Source organism: Bactrocera oleae, chromosome 5, assembly GCF_042242935.1.
Source record: "Bactrocera oleae isolate idBacOlea1 chromosome 5, idBacOlea1, whole genome shotgun sequence".
Classification (NCBI taxonomy): Eukaryota; Metazoa; Arthropoda; class Insecta; order Diptera; family Tephritidae; genus Bactrocera; species Bactrocera oleae.
In genome coordinates this window covers 53,101,467-53,121,261 of record NC_091539.1, presented here as the reverse complement: position 1 = coordinate 53,121,261, position 19,795 = coordinate 53,101,467, and the positions used below count along the sequence as shown (strand labels likewise).

Below are 19,795 nucleotides of genomic sequence, written 5' to 3'. Positions count from 1 at the left end.
TTTATTCGAAGTCAATGCACTTTTCGTTTGAAAAAAACTACATACTACTTTCATCATTATTGACTTTAAGGGATTATATCCACTTGTGAATTACGACTTTTTTTTGCATATATATGTTTGTGTATATATCGAATGTACGCATATTTGAGACTACTCACCGAAAATTTGAAGTTGAATTGGCAAATAGTTTCAAAGATATGAGCGTATGTATTTGTAAGAATTTTAGAATTAAGTGTAATCGGCTCCCAAAACCTTAAACCATTTTTTTTCGAAATGCTGGTTTCAGAGTCTGTGAGGAAAATTTCTCCGAAACGACGATTTCGACGAAGTCAATCTGAAATGTAAATTTTTTGACAAAAACATTTTTTTTTTTTGCAAAGTCGCCTTATAATCAAAATTAAAAATTTTGACTAAACCTTCGAGCATTACTCGTATTCATCTATTGTAATAAAATAATTCAGATTTGAGATAATTTTAAACATAAAAATCTTCCTTTGGCCAAACAATTTACTTCGGAGGTCCTTGTGGAGATTGACAACGGGATCAAGCGAATCCAAAAATTTCAAAATGAGTTCCGATGATTAAAGTACTCGTACATTCAATGCTGTAGATGTACATAATTTTTATTTTTAAGTATTTAATAAAATACTCCTTCAAAATAAAATTCACAAAACAAAGTGCGTTTTTTCTGCCTTGCAAGTGGATGTGACCCCCTGATTTAGATGTCTGAGAAATTAAAATACCAAAAAATATCCTTAAATAAATTTAAAAATAATAATTTTACAATGCTGAGGTCAAAAGGTTTCCTTCGTGAAGCGTCAGCAAAAAAAAAGTGAAATAATTTTTGGTGAAATTTGGTGGAATGTCGTATACATATGTACTATATCTCGTAGCATAATTATATTTGAAATAATTTTAACCCATATTTACTTTTGAAATTACGTTTAAAAGAGAAACAGAGTCAAATGCTTGTATCTTTTTAGAGACAATGGATTAAACTGTTATACTAAATTATTGTAGATACAATTTTTTTTACTTCACAAGTTACAGTTAAAGATAAAATTAAAGTTGAAGTCGAAGTTAAGTTGAAGTTCCAATTACATTGAAAATGAGATATATGGTAAACTCATTGCATACATTTTTAAATTTTACCCAGAAAACCCAAGAATCAATAAAAATAACTTTTCACTTTTCCGATCACAAGAAATGTAAAAATAGAAAGTGACTGGTGAAGAATCAAGCAAAGCAAAAAGAAGAGCTACTTTTTTGTAGTTTTTGTATTTGAAACTCCCTGAGGTTAAAAAACACTTCTATACACACGAAACGAACATACGAATACAAGCGGGGAAACAATGCCAACAAAAACAATAAAAGGCCGGCAATAGCAATTGAAAACAAAGAAAAACGACAGATGCATACCTAAATATGTGAGCTGTAAGATAATAGAAGCGTGAAAAGAAGCAGCTAAGTAGATAAAAGTGTGCATTAAAAAACTAAAAAAAAAAGGTAGGAAAGTCTAAGTTCGGGTGTAAGCGAACATTTTATGCTTGTGCAAAGTGTAAGCATACCTCAAAAGCACTATTTGTGCAAAGTTGTATCCGAATATATTCAGATATGTGTTTTCACCTAAATGTGGGCGGTGTAACGCCAATCCACCAATTTTGACCACAGCTCCCATAAAGCTTTCTTGTATCATCCTAGGTGTAAAATGTTATGTCTCTGGCGCAATTGGTTACTGATTTATCGCGCTTTAAGTAATTTTTGAAATAACGTTATATGGAGAGAGAGCGGGGTTATAATCCAATTCCATTCATTTTCACACTGTATATAAGGGTTCATATAACATTTTTTCTGAGCAATGTGGTTATTGTAGCTTCAGAGATTTCGGAGATATATACATTCAACCTATTAGAGGGTGGGCCCACACCCATTATTTTTTCGTTTTTAGTTCACAATTGCCCCTTGCTACTGCAATCCCCTATACCAAATAAGAGGTTTATATCTTAATTTAGTGCTTAGTTATGGCATATTATAGGTTTTCGATTAATCGTCGTCCAACTCGTTCTTACCTTTTAACCAACGAATACGTGTACCAAGTTTCACTAATATATCTTAATTTTTAATCAAGTTAGCGCTTGCACAAAGGGACGGACAGACAGACAATCTAACACTCGGAATTCAACTCGTCATTGCGATCATTTATATATACATACATAACCTCATCTCTAATTCGATTATTTTTAGGTGATACAAACAACCTTTAGGTGAACAAAACAATTATACTCTGTAGCAACATGTTGCAAGTGTATAAAAAGAGTTATATACTCGTATATAGTAAATAATAGAAAATAGCAGCAAGAAAGTTAAGTAGCTGTGATATTTAAACCATTGCAACTTTCATAAGATAACAATAGCTGAGGAAGAAGAAGAAGTATCGCTTTGAAATGGAATAATGAAATTTGCAATGCAGAAATCTATGTTTAGTGTGTGAGTGTGGGTGTTGTGGTGTGAAAAAATTCCATATTCCAAGCACAAGTGCTGGCCAAAAATACAAAACAAACGAAGCCAACCGTGTGAGGTGAGTAAGTTGTCAGAAGTGCATGGAAAAGAAATCAAGCTGACGCAGAAGTTGGAAAGTAGTGCCAACATAGGCAAAAAAAAGAATGCAATAAAAAGCAAAAAAGAACATCAAAATTTAAGCGCAACAATTTATATAGAAAAGCAAGCATGTTGTTGTTTTTTTCTCATTGTTTCGAATTTTTATACTCTTGCAACATGTTGCTACAGAGTATAATAGTTTTGTATATTAATGAAACTTGGTACACAAGTGCCATAACTAAGCTGTAAGCGGAGATCGCAGTAGCCAGAGACAACTGTGTGCTAAAAAATGTTTAAAAGTGGACGTGGCACCGCCTCCTAAATGATTTAATATACATATCTTCCAAACCGCTCAAGATATATTAACCTAACTTGCTGAGAAAAAGCATTTTTCAAACTCTGTGCAAATGGGTAAAATCGGATAATAACCACGCCCACTCCTCATATAACGGTTATGTTAACAACTACTAAGCGTACTATAACTCACTGACTGAATGAGCCGCAAGCATTAAATATCACAACCAGGATGGTAAAGGATCTGGTGTGAAAATTGGACAAGGGTCATATCATCGCCCACTTTTAGGTGAAATCCTATAGCTCAGGAACTACTCGACCGATTTCAAATAAATTTTATATGTGAGGTTACCCAAATTCTTATTAGATACTGCAAAAATGGCGAATGACAACCACGTCTAATTTCGATATAAAAAACTTTTAGATGCTTTCTAATTCTTTCACTTTACAGTTTACAAAGCAAACATCAAAATAAAACTTTTCACAAATAGTGCCCTCAAGTTATTTTATCGCACGTCCAAAAATTGTTGAAATCGCACAATAACTTGTGCCAAAAATGGGTAAACGCAGGTCAACACTTACCTTAGCCTCCATATACCTGTCATAAATATTTTGGAACCTCCGATTTACTTTATACCGCATCTATCGGTCAAAATGTAAGAAATCTTAATGAAATTCAGAAATAATCTCTATCTAACAACAGTGTATCTTCTTTCCTTAAATTAATGAATACGGCGATACTTTCCTTACTTTGATATAAAAGTTCCAAAACCTGAAGGTGTTCCTCCGCCTTTGTTCATTGCAAATTGCAAAAGTATGTTCGGTTACTCTCGAACTTAACCATTTCTTACTTGTTTTACTTGCATGCTTGCCAATTTTGCTAGTTGAGCTGACCGCTGACAGCCGCCAGCGTCAGCAACACCTTCAACGCCTTTTCTATGCAATTTACTCATATGACCGGCGGTGTTGAACGGTATTGAGGTTAACTGATTGCGGTGGCGACTTTAAAACATATATATACACATACGTGCATACAAACATATATACATACAAATATGTATATATAGATACATACATACATATTAAAGCAACATGTTTTACACATATATTTCTCACACTCTTTGGTTGTGGTTTCGATTTTTCTTGAGTATACAACTACAAATATATGTATATACGTATGTATATGTATGCAATTTTTTGCGACAAGTGCAACCGCAACATGACTAAGTTAGCTTTTCTATATAGATACAAAAATATTTGTTTATATATACATACATATATGCCTTGCGCACATATTTTCGTACAAATAAGTAAAGAATAACGCAGGTGTGTGCGCTTTTGCATGAAAAATTTGTTTGTATGTTATGTGTGTATATACATGTGGTTTATGGTGTTGCATACAACGATTACTTTTATTTTTGGCAATTAAAAAGTGAAACTGTTATTCATTAAAAAGTGAAATAATGGAAACCGCAAATAAAATTGAGAACAACAGTTAATTCAAGGTTTATTCAAGTATGTGGTGATATGTGGGTTTTTTGACTGATTTTTTTTTCGCACCCCGCAAGATAAACATATGTGTTTATATGTAAACAAACTTGGTGAATTGTGGCATAGAATTCAGTAATAAAATGCCGTTATAAATACATTTAAGTTTCTGTTATCTTGAATTTAAATTTTCATAACACTGATAAAATTTAGAATAATTTTAGTATGAAATGGTGTTGACCGTAGTATTAATAGTATACCTTAAATTACCTAAGTATACATAAATAATACAATTTTTGAAACAAATTAAAAAAAAAATTTTTCTGAGATATTGTTCATAAATGTCTCAAAAACTGACAAAAAAAACGTTGGTCGTTTTTGGTCTGCCAGAATTTAACTTTTTTTCTTTTATAAACTTGTAGCTCACTGTATGGAGAACTATAAAGAGAAAATTTTATAGTGATCGAACCATTTGTATTCGAATAATAACCGCATATTCGAAAAGTACTGTTTCGAGGAAAACGTGTTTAAAAATAAACTATTGGAACTGGGCAGCTACACTTTAGAAGACTGTAACTAAAAATTATTTTGAATCTGAATTATTCAATTATTATTAATTTATTAAATATATATACTAAAAACCAGAGATTCTCGAGAAATAAGAATAAGTTTTGTCACGTTGAGAGTTTAATCTTAAAGAAAACCCTTGGAAATCAGGATATATAAGTATTTGTATACACGAATGGGGCATATTAAGTTTACCAAAAAGTTTGTAACACCCAGAAGGAAACGTCAGAGATCCTATAAAATATATATGTACATACATATATACATGATCAAAGTGATGAGCTGAGTGAATTTAGCCATGTCCTGAGATTTCGATATGAAATTTTGTCAACGTTCTTTTACTCCCAATAAGCTGCCTGTCGGAATCGCTGATATCGGAACACTATAGTATCTAGCTGACCTACATACTGACCGATCAAAATCAAATTCTTGTATAGAAAACTTTTGTAGTTGACATGAAGTTGTTATCTTCACGAAATTTTAAATATGCATAATATATATATATAGTGCAAGGCAACGCTGTAAAGTCCAGGGTAATTATTCAGATCCGACCACTATAGCATATAGCTGCCATACAAACTAAACGATCAAAATGAAGATGAATATCTTTTTATACCCTTTTATGATATAAGAAATGCACCTGGGAAGGTCATTATAGTTTTGATGTAGCCGAAGTTAACGTTTTTTCTTCTTTTATTTAAAATACATACAAGTGTATATAGCTGAACAATTTTGAGGAGTCAAACTGCGCTATCCAACCAAAAACCTCCTATAAAAACTGCCTAATATATATATGTAAGTTATTTAAATTAAAATCAACACGCTTGCAAATGGAAATTCCTAACATAAATTGCTGTAGCGTTATGCGGCATATCGCATGAACATTTCTTTCTTTCATCAATTTCGCTTCTCATTATAATAATATTTTTTTAGGCATTTATTTAGTTGGCATGCATACGCTAATTAAATCGTAGCTTTCACTGTCAAAAGCGTGTCGAGTGCGCTGGTGACTGTCATGTGTGGTATGGCGCGGCGTGGCTTGTTGTGGCAGCATGAAATAGCGTGACGCACCTTAAATCGCACCAGCGGCGCAGCAACAATATGCCAAGAGATGCTATGCGAACTTAAAATATTTCTTTAGCAAAAAGGTTTTACAAATATACATAGCTGCTTTTACTTGTCTATGCAAATGTAGGCATGTAATGGCGGAGCCACTGACAGACACCTCAGCTACTTTGCAAATACAATATTTTTCGCCAACAATTACTTATATACATACCTATACATAGGTATGCTTGCAGCCACTTACAAATATTTGCAATATAATAATTCGTGCAATCAAATGTTGTTTGCTGCCGATCATAAAGGAAGCCGCACTTGCTCTGTTCTTCTGCGATACTTTTTGAATTTTTTTCTAGCATGCGATTTATATTATATTATATTATATAAGGAAATTAGTTTACATTTTGGCAAAAATAATGAAAAAGCATTTTTCTATTAATTTCACTTGTAATAAAATTTAATTGTACGCCAACATCCGAAACAGCAACCGAATTAAAATATAATATAATATTACCATAGCGATTTTCATTTCCGTCAATCAAATTGATGAATGCAAAACAAAATAATTATACACCTTTATCTACATATTTATGCATACATACTTGCTCACATGTTTATACAGTTGTAAATAGGTAAAATGCAGGTCATATGTAATCATTTGTGAACTTTTATCGCCAACCCAACTAATGCTCAGTCGCTCAGGTAGCGACCAAGCGGCCATATGCCCACTCACATACTGGTGTGAAGTGAGTAGCAGGTGAAAGACATGTAATGTTATGATACGAACGCGTTGTAGGAAGCTGTTCGGAATGTCTGAGGTGTGGTTCAAACTAAAATATAATGATCAACTACAATTTTTGTGTGCGCCTAAACTAGTAGCGTCATTTGGGCAGCGCACCGACGCGTTGATTTTATTTATTTTTTACTTGAATTTGATTTTTTAAGTGGCTACACATGTAAGTATGGTGGAAAATAGTGATTTGTCATAGTAACATAATAATTAACTGTTTGTATTGTATATACTTATATATTTGTAAGCATTTTTAAGCGTGTGTCCAAAGCGAATTGGCAGGGTTGGGCAGACACTTGTACGGTTTTTTTTTATTGAATGCTATTAAACCTATACCTATTACGAAAATGGTATGTGAATAAGACGTTGAAGCTATAATTAATGATTTTGTATTTTTAATTATTTAATTAATTTAATTTAAGCAGTATTATGGAGAATATCGAGGTGTTCGAACTTTCTATAACTATAACACTTTCTAGTATAGAACTTTCAATAGATCTTTATTAGGTATGTTATTTTGTGATTTATTTTGTCCTCTCACTAGACAAGAGATCAAAATTATTTTGATTTTTTAATTTATTGAAATTTTTATTAAAGATAAATATGTGTTTACTGTTTTGAGCAAAATAAAATTGCATTTATTTAATTGAATATTGAAAAATTGGTTCAAAGATTAACTTTATAAAATTGTAGTTAATTTTGATCAATTTTATTATAAAAAACTACACAAAAATTGCTTTCATCGGCTGATCAAACTTGATCCGGATCGAATATATAAAATAGTTTCTTTTTTTTAGATCTATATAATATAAATCTTTTTATGTTCGTGCGAAGTTTGAGCTCCATATGTCAACCACTGTGGGTTTGGCAGCTGTTTGTTTACTATGCGAAAAGTTTGTCTTGCTATTTTTACCATGAAAAAGATAAAAAAACGAGTTTGCTACAGGATCACGGGTACGGAATCGTCGAAAATGTTGCAGAAGTGTTTTGGGGCGTCTACTTTATCACGAACACAAGCGTTTGAGTGGCACAAATCACTCGGTAAAGGGCGGGAAGTCATCGAAAAATTGCCTCATGCGCCATCCTCCATACACCTCTGCCAATGACCATAACATCGAAAAAATTAGAGAATCTGCGCCTGAAAATCATTGTGTTGGCATAGAGAGATAGCAGAAGATCTTAGCATCTCTTTTGGATTGACTCAATACAGTTTAGTTAATGTTTTGGGTATATAGCGTGCCAATGACCTGAATATTTTGCAAAAATGACGACGAGAGGTTGAAAATGCTTGACAACGTAGCTGCGGACATACATTCTTTAAACGCAGCATTACTGATGACGAGTTGTGTGTTTAAGAATATGGCTTCGGAATTTCCTAACAATCTAGCGAAGGGAGCTTCGACAACTAGCACAAATCAAAAAAAAAAAAAAAACAATTTCGGTGAAGGCAATGAAGAACGTCTTAAACAAGGCTTATTAAATATTGTACACATATGTATTAAGTATATGAAAAATTGGATTAAGCGTTGACATGCTTGTATTGGTTTAGCAGTTCTTGGAAAGCTATAATAAAGATTTGGACTAAAATACTTGAATTTTTTTTTGTATCAGTTTATATCAAATTTAATCAGATGGCATACTTTACTGGTTTCCTTTCGAGTCTAGTATATTTTTCATGTTGGTGTTTGGCATTGAACAATAATCATCAACTCGGTCGTTACAAAATTTGGCGCATTGTTGATTGACCTGGCCCATAGCGGTACTAGAATGCATCACAACATTACATTTGAAAAAATTGTAGAACAAAACCAGATTTCAGTTTTAGGTTGGCCATAACGTATACGTGCTAATACTTGTAGTAAATAAATAGATACATATGTACTCGTATGTATATACATATAGCATTTAAAAATCATATTTGATCATATCTTGGAACCTACAAAACGCCAATTCTAAGCAACAAATCTCAAAAATCGATTACAAATTCAGCGGTTTACACTTTACGCTGCTTCGATTGGCATCAACTGAGCCATAACATAAGGCCTTGGTTAGTCTATCAATTGCCTTATTTATAAGCGCTGAGTATGCATTACAGCAACACATGTCAAGTGAAGTGATGCGTAAATTTTTCTTCCGCGATATCTATTTGATGCGGATTTCTTGTTTTTGTCTGTCATTTGCGGAGAAAACCATTTCTGGTACGCTGACATCTTGGCAGCCAGCAAGACAGTGGGATGATTTCATGACAATTTTTGGAAAATTAATATTAAATGTAAAAAAAAGTTATATTATATTGGGGAATTTAAGATTTTTAAATTTTTTGATATTTATATACATTTTTTTTATTTTTGTTATATTCATTTTTTTAAATGTCATTTTAATTTTTTATTTATTTTTTTATTTGTTATTATTTTTACTTTCTATTTATTTTTAATTGTTTTCTTTTTTTTTCTTATTCTTTTTATTTATTAAATTTTTTATTTTTTATTTTAGTTTTTTTATTATTATTTTGAATAATACCCCTCAACTCTTAACTCACACATAAATTTATGTGCAGCATATTTTCATAATATTAACATTAATTAACTCTTATGCAATAAATAAGCAAAAAACCACCGATACATTGGGCCACAGCGTCTGCACAACCACTAACTCATCATCTTCGGCAACTAATCAATCAATACAGCCAATAGGTGTACTCATAAAGGCAAATTCTTTCTTACCACATAAGCAGCTTTTTTGCTTATTAAGAAAATTACAAAAAAAACACAAGTGTGAGCAAATAAAAAATTTCTTCAGCGCAAGTTAATTGTTTGAAGCTAATGGAATGTGAAAATTGTTGTATAACCAAGAGTGTTAATCAAATTAAAAATAAACATTTTAGTATTTACTACTTTTATGCATTGAAAAATTTAAGCTCCGCGCACATTATAAATTATTTGTACACACATAAGTCCACATTGGCAGAGACGTCAATGCGGAAAGCAATCATATGCGACTTTTCATACAAATAATGGCATATTTGTCGGTATTTGTAAGTATTTACATGCATTTAATAATACGAGCGATTATACGAGCATACGAATGTGTGTCTGTATGTTGACAAACTAGTTAAGTTAGGTTTGTCATCGATACCACTACGTATGGCTTCCTAACTTCTGGGCCAATCACCCATACCTTTAAGCTTAATCAGCATATTTATATACAAATATACTGGTAGGTGTGTACTTAAATACATATGGTACATTTGTAGTATTTTATAGTATCTTTGCATGCCCATAAATAATTTTACTGTAACACAATTTGAGTTCCAAAGCGAAGTGCTTCATCGTGTTGTCATAAGAGGGATAGCAGATAATTTTAACATTTCTTATGCATCGATACAACACATTTTGGTTAAAGTTTTGGGTATGAAGCGGGTCACTGCTAGACTCGCAATAAAAAAACCTAAATCTTTTGCAGAAACAACGTCAAATAGAGGTCGCAAAAGAGTTGCTGAGCACCCTATATTCATCAAACGCATCATTACTGGTGACAAAACGTGGGTTTATAAATATGACGTTGAAACTGTCTAACAATCTAGCGAATGACGTTCCAAAAATGAGCCGAAACCGAAGAAACCAATATTCGCTCAAGGTACTGAAGGATAACACAGCTGACCGAGGTTTTTTGGATTAAGCGTTGATATGTTCGTTTCGGCTCAAAAGGAAGCTATTTTGAATGCGGTAATAAAGGTTTGTATTAAAATTCATGAAAATATAGTCGTTTTTTTTGCTAATCTGTGTCAAATGTGATATGTTGGTAAAAACATAACGATACATTTCAAATATAAAAATATACTTATGGATTAAGATAGCTAATTGGAAAACAAAAATACTTATGTCAAAGCATTTAATATTTTAACTTAAAATTCAGGTTTAAATTACGAGAAATTTGGGGCGCATACATAGCTCACTATTCCAAAGTCTTGCAGGAGACATTCTGAGATTACTAATATGAGTATGACTTTTTAGTGAAGTTTGGTGTAAGTTTCAGCCATATGTTTCAAGTCGTGGAGAACATAAACTGGTTTGACTGGGAAAAGTTATGGTAATTTGATAAGTAAACATTAGTTAATTGAATAATTACAGTTGTTTAGATCAATTGATTCAAGATTAGACTTTAAAGATTGTCCTAAACAAAATACTAAATTCGAAAACTTCATATTACGATATAAAAGAAACATAGGATAGGCATATCATCTTAGTTTAAGTTGAAGTAGTTTAAATTTTTTAAAATTTAATTTCTATCTTTACTTTTTCTGATTCTTAACTGTTGATTACATCACACGCTATTTGCTACAGCAACTTTATTTATTTGTATATAATAATATGTAATGGTATACTCGTATGTAATGCAAATGAAGTACAACCGAACAGATGTAGGTATAATATTAATCAAAAGCCGCAAGTACATTTAAGTACATATGTCAGTATGTATGCAGTTACATACAATATATAAGCAATAGCGGTAAGTTGATATTTTGCTAGCGTGTCTCTTAACACAGTTACGTACTTCTATCTAACCTATACAGCCATAGGTATAGGTACACCTATGGATCACACACAATTGGATTAGCATAAAAACACAGTTAATATCAGCAGCGCCCGCTGTGCGACTGGCAACCGTTAGTGAGTAAGCATGAAAAATTATTGACACTGCTCTATAGCGAGCGTCTGACAAGACGAAGCAAGTCACGCATATGAATAACTTTTTTTCTTCATAAATAACTTTTTGTTTTTTATAAATACTTGTTTTTGCAGAAATAATTTTTTCTTGATAAATAACTTTTTTTCTTTATAGATTATAATAAAAAACGGTCCACGCAGATTGCTTCCTCAAACAAAGTCGTGGCTACCACTTTACACACACATATTTACATACACTCGTGTTTACTCGTGTTAACAATTTGCCACGCAGTGCTACGACTCACTTGACGGCAGTGTGCGGAGTGGTATTATTATTGTTGTCATATTACAATATGCTTATATATTTGTGTAAGTATATATCTATCATGCAGCTATCAATAACACAACACTAACTGTTAACAGCGACCCAAGTGGTTGGTGGTCGGCGGCTTATGGTGGCTGGTTGTTTGTGGTGCGGAAGCACTTGATTTTTATGCGATTCGATTTCAGCTGCAACGGTCCACATTTTTGTTTTCTTCTTTTTAAAAACTGTAAATCGATCGAATGTTTATCGATTATTCAAGTATTTTTGAGTGTATAAGTGTGTTTTCGAACCACAAAGAGTATAATTTTTATACCCTGAACAGAATATTATAAAGTTTGTCACGAAGTTTACATGTTACACCCAGAAGGAAACGTTGGAGACCCTATAAAATACTTGTAGATGCATAAATATAAATGATCAGCATGACGGGCTGAGTCGATTTAGTCATTTGTCTGTCAATTCCTCAGTTTTTGTGATATCGATCGAGATATCGAATTTGGCACACGTCCTTTTGTCCCCAAAAAGCTGCTTATTTTTCGGAATCGCTGATATCGGACCACTATAGCATATAGCTGCCATACAAACTAAATGAACGGAATCAAGTGCTTGTATGGAATATTTTGTATTTGTGAAAGGTATTATGACCGCAACCGAAGTTAACGTTTTTTCTTGCCTTTTTTTTTTTTTGTTACTTTATAGTCTTTTTGTGGCCAACAAGTGCTAAGATCAAAACAAAAATATTGCAAAAACTTGCAAAAAAGCAGAAAAAATATATAAAAATAAAAAAATAAAAAACAAATTGCTATTTGATTGAAATATCCGTGAAATATTTATGAGTTTCTGCTTGAATGTTAAGCATTTTGATTTCCAATTGATTTGCAATAGATTTGCTGTTATGTGATGCTCGGCAGCTTAGTTGTTGCCTTTTGCAGCTTGAATATTTTAAAGATTTAATGCTTCGCTTTGTTTGCTTGCGTAACAAACTGCACTCAGCTGGCTAGTTACAGACGACCAGCAGCTATTGAAATGGTACTCGGCGGAGATTGGCAGCGAAAAGTTAGTAAATGCTTGTATGCTGGTCTTTATGTTTAAATGGCATGCCAATATGCATTTGTTTTCATTTTGCTTTTCAATACAATATTTATTTAGTTTTGCACAATTATATTTGAATATGTAAATATTTGCCGCTACTGACTATTAGAATGGTTTATAGCATGCATAGATATTATTCAAGCGAGCGTGTAGGTTTCACAAAGCTATGCGGTAATATTATATGATTTTTTATTGTTGTTGCGGAATTTACTGTGCAAATAAATAGTGTCTAGAGCAGTAATTTTAATGACCAATAAACGACAAGCTGCTTAAGTGCACATCACTTTTGGAATTAATGAGCACTTATATAAATGCAACCCTACAGTGCATGCGGCAAAGCGTGGGTATTCATAAAAATGTGTAGATTAAGCAGATATACATAAGAACATGCATTACTGACTAACAAGATGCAACTCATGACTATTGCTAACATGCCATCACGTCATTAAAAACCAATATGATATTTAAATATTCAAATAATGCAATAGTAGGCATATAACAGCAATATTTTAATTGAAATAATATGCCAATCTTTAAAGCTTCTATACAAAAGACATATATTTTATTATCTTGAACCTATATATGACACTTTGACAACGGTAACTTATAGGTATAACTATATAAAATAAAATATGTTGGCAACTCTAAAAAGAAGTGTTTTTTTACATGTACGCTTTCTAAATTTTGTATTACAAAATTGATGTCTTATTGTCTGATTTAGTATACGGACATTAAAATGAAAAAAAGGTGAAATATCTAAGCCATCGTTTATTCAATTACCTAGAAGCATACAATAGAAGAAAAAAATCAAAATTTGACCTAGTTATATATATATATAACTATATAAATATATATATATATATAACTAGGTCAATTTTGATATATATAGTAGTTGTAACAAGCATAAAGAAAAAGGGACAGATCTTAAGAGCTTACATTACCTAGTTTTAACAACACAAACATTTAAATTAATTTTATATATTTTTTCTTAAGTTTTCACTTCACAGTTTTCAGGCACATAAATCAGAACATTTTTTTAGCAAGAATGGCTAAATAAATTAAAAAGCTAACTAAATTGTTCTATCAAGCTTTCAAGGTAAGTTAAGCTTTCATAGCGTGATATTAAAGTGAATTTCAAATAAGACAAAATTAATTAGAAACTCACTAAATTATTCAATCAAGCTTTCGTGGCAACTGAAGCTATCATAACATGTCAGTCTTAACAAACTTTAAAAAGCATGACATAATCAATTGCAAAACTTTCATAGTAAGTGAAATTTTCATATGATGCATTTTTAGTGAAACTGAAATAGGAATGAAAAACTAAATTAAAAAGCTCACAATTGTTCAACAAGGCTTTCATGATAATGGGAGCTTTCATAGCACGAAATTCGAGTGAAACTCAAATAAAAATGACAAAATTAATTAAAAAGCTCACCAAATTCTTTAATCAAGTTTTCATGGCAACTAAAGCTTTTATAGCATGAAAAGCTAATGAAACTTAGAAAAAAAAATTGACATAATTAATTTTAAAATGTTACTCAAATACGTCAATTATACAATATAAGGAAATTTTATTTTAATCTGATATTAAAGTGACTAGCTTAAAATATTTTCTAAGCTTTCACAAGTTGTACTGTAATCGATTTACGCTTGCTCAGTTGGTTTTAAAATTGCAATTATGAAAGCAGCTCTTGCGCTGAAAATAATAAAATTTGTATGCATTAAATAAAATGAAGCAATTACATAACAAAAGCATATTTACCTCATTTCTTTAATTCCACAGGAGAACTAGTGGTCTACCGAAAAACTTGAAAATATATTTTTTTGCATTATACTCATTTTCGCTACTTCAATACAAATACGCATAGCCTGCTATACTACCATTAATTAAATTTATAAAGCGCTGAGCATAGCAAATTTGATGGCTTCCTCAATTAAAAATGACTTCAAAAAATACAAAACAAAACATTGCCAAATTCACAGATTAAACAACAACAATGCTAATCGATTTGCAAAAATTGAATCATAGGAGTTTTTCCTGCATCGCGTAGTTTTTATTACATACTTAGTAAATAAATTACAAATTAATGAGCAAACTCATTAAAATCTAGTTAAGCTGCCGTAGAAAAACGCCACAAAACGTGCTCATCAGCTGACAAGTGAACCGAGGCCAAGAAAAGCTCTAGTCACGAAAGCGATATTTTGCACAAAAAGCGAAAATTATATAAATTGTTAAATTAACAAAACCAATTGTTAAATTTATGTCGGCACGAGTGTATATAACTATTATATAAAATAATTGCTGACTCCAAAATTAAAAAAGAAAATGTATAAAAAGAAATATTTTTTCTTCATTTCACTTAGTTGCAAATAGTTTGAAGGCCGAACAATCGAAAGTCTGTTATAGAATATAAGATTGTACAATTTTAGACTGTAGAAAACCAAGGAAGTCTGAAAACGTAGCCGGACAACACTTTGCTAGTCCTTTCTAGACACCTTGTTTGACATAAACAACCCTCAAGTCAAATTAAGGTTACTCAGTAAGGAAAAATAAAAGTTATAATGATTTTGATCGATCAGTGTATATGGCAGCTAAATGTTATAGTGATCCGACAAGTGAGCAGCTTCTTGGGGGAAAAGAGGACGTGTGAGAAATTTCACATCGATTGTGATTAGCGCTGATCAAACGATTCGGCTATTGATCAATAGCAGCACTTACAATTCTATTAATATAGATGGCGCTGCTCTCTCTACACTCTCTCTCTAAATTTCTGTGAGGTATTTGATAAGTCATGTTCTCCAACTCTGACCACAAGTTGTAGTCCAATGGATTCAAATCTGGTGGTTTTTGCTTTGTGTCCTGATGCAGAATCTTACTGGAAGTTACAATACTCTCCATCGAAAAAAATATTGCTTAAATGCTTTATCACGCCTTCTATAATATCCTATCGAAATGCTTTTGCCGCATTTTTAACCTCTTTTTTACAGAACCAGCAGACTCCCTACGTTGATGACCACGTTGAACCCTTGGAATAAAATTTTTTGCATTTTTGAAAGTTTATGTCCGAATTTGGTCTTGTTGTAATTCATTGTAAATATTACAACCGAATTTATAGCAAGACTAAGAATATATGTATGTATGGATATACTTTATAGGGCCTCCTACGTTTCCGTCTGAATGTTACAAACTTCGCAGCAAACTTAATATAACCTATTCAGCATATAACTAGCGTATAGCAACTGAAAAGAAGTGTTACGATAGTAGCAAGTGGGTCTAAAACCAAGACGGAATGGTTTATCGAAAAACGGCCGGATGTTTTTGGAAAAGTTAATAGTTAAAAGCTTACGAGCCGTATAGAGTATCATGTAAAAAAGTGCAACAATATACAGAAACACGCAATCCAACTTCCATTCTATATCCCAGATGTAGTTTTCAGTCTCAATTTAACAATTGCCATATCGTTTATTAGAAACTTTTGGATGATGAAGAATATATCAAAATAAAAATAAGGTTATTTTAAACATGAAAAAATGCTATGAGAATTTTTAGTATAAGCTAAAACATCGTCATTTTCGCCATATCTTATATGGGATACTATATAATTTAATCTCTTTTAAGAACGATTATAAACACTTTTTCCTTTTTGTTTTTTTGAGAAGAAAATCTCTAGCTGTCAGAAATTGTTAATTAATCATAAACTATTACAAAAGATAAAATAAATGAAAAATAAAAAAGGATAAAAGTGAAAAAAATAAATAATATTGGCGCTGCTAATTAAAGTAACACCGACTAATAAGCGGTTTTAGAGAAATTACTATAATTTATTGAGCTAAAGCTAAAACTGAGACTACTTTGCGTCGCCGATTAGCAACTTATAATACACAGCGAATATAATAACAACAAACAAGGCAACAACTAAATTAGCATCTGCTGTGCAGTAGTGAAATTTTTTTTGTCCGATCAACACTAAATCAATGCCACAGTCGTAAACAAAGTCAACTTCTAACAGCAAATAGGCTACCGCAGCAGCAATGGCACCTAACATAAGTATACACGCACAACAATATATACAACAACATAATAGATGAGTATATATGCCTTTCTGCAAACCTCAAACCGATATTCTATGTCTTACTGAACACCACCAAGTGGGCAATTTTAGCATTGAGGTTGCGAAAATCTCTACAAAGTTGAAGCATGTTTGCGATTTTAGCGATGAAGTCAGCCTTTTGGCATCTATCGAAATGGCAACAGCAACAATAACAGCTAAAGCAACAAATGACGGTAATTAACACAAATGAAACGTGTTTTTTAACGCTCGAATGGCCAGCATTGCGTTCCGTTGTGTTGTTGTTGTATAGCATAGCGATGGTGGAATTGCTAATGTTGATCGCGGAGGCGCAGACGCAGGCGTGAACGCTGTGTCAAAACTTACATTCAATCAGCCTGACCACTGGACCACAACTGGATTGCCGCCGAGTGGTGGCGCTGGTGGTTTGCCGCTTTTTGCTCATTTTGGTTTATTTTTCGGCGTTGGCCGCGACTTGTATTGCTTTGCTGATTGATAATTTATGCTAATTTATGACAAAACAAGTTCATAATTTTTGTTCATATTTTACGAGCCGCACATTGCAAACAGGTAATGTGCTGAAACAAGTTTGATATTCGCCAAGAAGATGGACCATTGTTGATTGGAATGAATTGAGAGATTAATAAAAGTCAAATAATTAATTGCGAAAGGATGTAATCGAAAACAAAGTGTCCATATATTGTAAGAGGCCATTGAGTAGTTAGAATTTTTCGTAGTTTTGAAAACATCGCAATAATATTTATTGAGCTGTTGCAAATTTTATAGATTAGCTTTGTACAGAACATAATAATGACTTACGTTTATTTGTCCGGCAATTGTCAATAGAATAAAATATATGTATATGTATACTCATGTATATACGAATTTGGTTTTTTGTTCGATACGTTCTTAATACAAACTTTTAGTAGATTTGTCATAATTTTTAGCAAAATTAGTTATTTTTAGCTGGTGTATTACGATTTTAATTTTTTCCCAACTATTCATTTGTGACATTATTATTTGCAACAATAGGAAATTGCTTTCAAACGTTCGTAGAGTTGCCCAACTTTTTAAATTAAAATATAGTTTAAATTTTAAATTAATTTTCCTGCAAATTTATGTTACGGTATACTTAAAATAGTTAAATTAATTTTAATCTTTACAGGTACATTAACTCGTTTGTAGTTTTAGTAGAGCTACTTGTAGCTTCAAGCTGCAAAGCATTTTGTTACCTGATTAAGGCGTGAGTTCATTTAATATTGCTTCTAATTGCATATCGTTTTACTCAGAAATACTGATTACAAGAGGTCTTGTACAATTCCTGGCTACTATTTTGCTGGGTATTGTTCTACCAGAAATAAAAAACTAATAGGCTGTCAAATTACTATTTCAATAAATTATAAATAATAAATTTTCCAACAAATTTTTGAAATTTAAAATCTTTTAAATTTTGGAATATTGAAAATTTTCGAAATTTTTATAAAAACTAGCCAAAATATTTTTTAAGTTTTTCATTCAGTATCTTTAAGTATTTTATATTTACAATATATTGAATTAAATTGTTTTAAGATTTTTGTTTAAATATTTTATTTTATTTAATGGAGAAATCTGCTAATAAAGGACTTACTTTCAAATATCAATAAAAATTTGGCAACCTTAATAAATTTTTTATTCTCCCAAATTTAAATGTTTTCAAAGTAAAAATTAATAGATTTTTAAAAATAAAAAATGTTTTATGGGACAACCCTACTAAAGCTTTTACTCCCCCAAATTTTAATTCCGTAATAACAATAAATATTTTTTAAGTCAAAATTCTATCAATAAAGCACATATTTTTTTTTTAAATCAACTAACATAATTTATGTGGGAACACTACCAAATTTTTACACTCCCAAAATTACTTTCGTAATAACAATAAATGTTCTCAAAGAAATCTATTAATAAATCATATATTTTCAAAAACTTACCAAAATAAATGTATTTGGCAACCCAATAAATTATTTATTTATCCAAATTTAAATGTTTTCAAGGTATAAAATCTGTTAATAAAGCATATATTTTTGAAAATCAAAAATGTTTTATCTGGCAACCCATTTTTAATTAAATTAATTAAAAACGATTATATGAAAATTTGTAACTATTTATCCAAATATAAAAAATAAATAAATAAAGTTTTTTAATTCTAAAAATTTATTTTTATAAAAAATATATACTTTTGAAATAACTGAAATTTAGTACCAAACTTTTTATTGATATTTTACACACTTATAATTAAAAAATAACTAGTTAGCTTATTCATTTGCATCTACCGTTATTTGTTTTTGAATATTTGCCACTGATAGCTTACGGATTTTATTACTGGCGCAATATTAATTATGGTTTTAAATATAAATTATAAAAATGTGCAAGCTTACCGATTTAATTTCCTCGCTTGATTTCGATTTCGCAATACTATAAAAAGAAAATAGAAAAAATAAACGTTTAGTTAATAAAAAAACCGTTATATTTAATATATGCACATAATTTTAAGCTGAAACTGCAAGTGGCTAAATATAAAGTAAGCGGGATAAAAAATACCGATAAAAAAATAAATAGAAAATAAACAGTGCAAAAAGATATGTTAATAAACGGAAGAAATTTGGAGCAAAAATATTACAAGATATTTTTTAATAAAACAACATAAATATGTATTTGAAAATATGCAAAAAAGAGTGAAAATAATATTAGTTACAAAAATGATGTATGTATATCAGCATGAAGTTTAGTTGAAAAGACAGTTGGAACTACACTGTTTTCACAAAGGCTCTATATCCCAAAATTCAGTAGACAGCGGAGCAAC

At 31.2% G+C, this 19,795-nt stretch overlaps 1 protein-coding gene across 4 annotated transcripts in view; it reads right to left on the bottom strand.

The window, feature by feature from the left end:
* Positions 1-19,795, bottom strand: part of LOC106625241 (peptidyl-prolyl cis-trans isomerase G) — a 123,758-nt gene that overhangs the window by 83,817 nt on the left and 20,146 nt on the right. For all 4 annotated transcript variants that reach the window (XM_036356689.2, XM_036356692.2, XM_036356690.2 and 1 more), the window contains exon 2: positions 19,371-19,407. The gene's annotated coding sequence lies outside the window, so the exon portion shown is untranslated. The remainder of the gene's footprint in view (positions 1-19,370; positions 19,408-19,795) is intronic.